This window comes from Hippocampus comes, unplaced genomic scaffold (assembly GCF_001891065.2).
Source record: "Hippocampus comes isolate QL1 unplaced genomic scaffold, H_comes_QL1_v1.1 scaffold161, whole genome shotgun sequence".
Taxonomy (NCBI): Eukaryota; Metazoa; Chordata; class Actinopteri; order Syngnathiformes; family Syngnathidae; genus Hippocampus; species Hippocampus comes.
In genome coordinates, this window is record NW_017806067.1 from 328166 (window position 1) to 328486 (window position 321).

Genomic DNA, 321 nt, shown 5'->3' on the forward strand with positions numbered 1-321 from the left:
GCGTTTTATTCTTCAAAGAAGACATTTGAAACATTTTCATGAATGCACACAAAAACAAGCTCACACGCTATATTTCAGACATACTGAAATATTTGGGGAGGGGGGGGGGTTATTTTGTATTTCCTGATTTGACTAAATGGGCGGCACGGCCCACTTCACAGTGCCGATGTTGTGGGTTCGATTCTGGGCCCCGGCCTTCCTGTGTGAACTTTGGATGCTCTCCCCGCGCCTGCGTGGCTTTTCTCCGGGTACAGAAAGCATGTCCGCATCGATGGCGTTTCTTGAAAATGAATGGGTTCTTTTTGGGGAGGGGGAGGGATG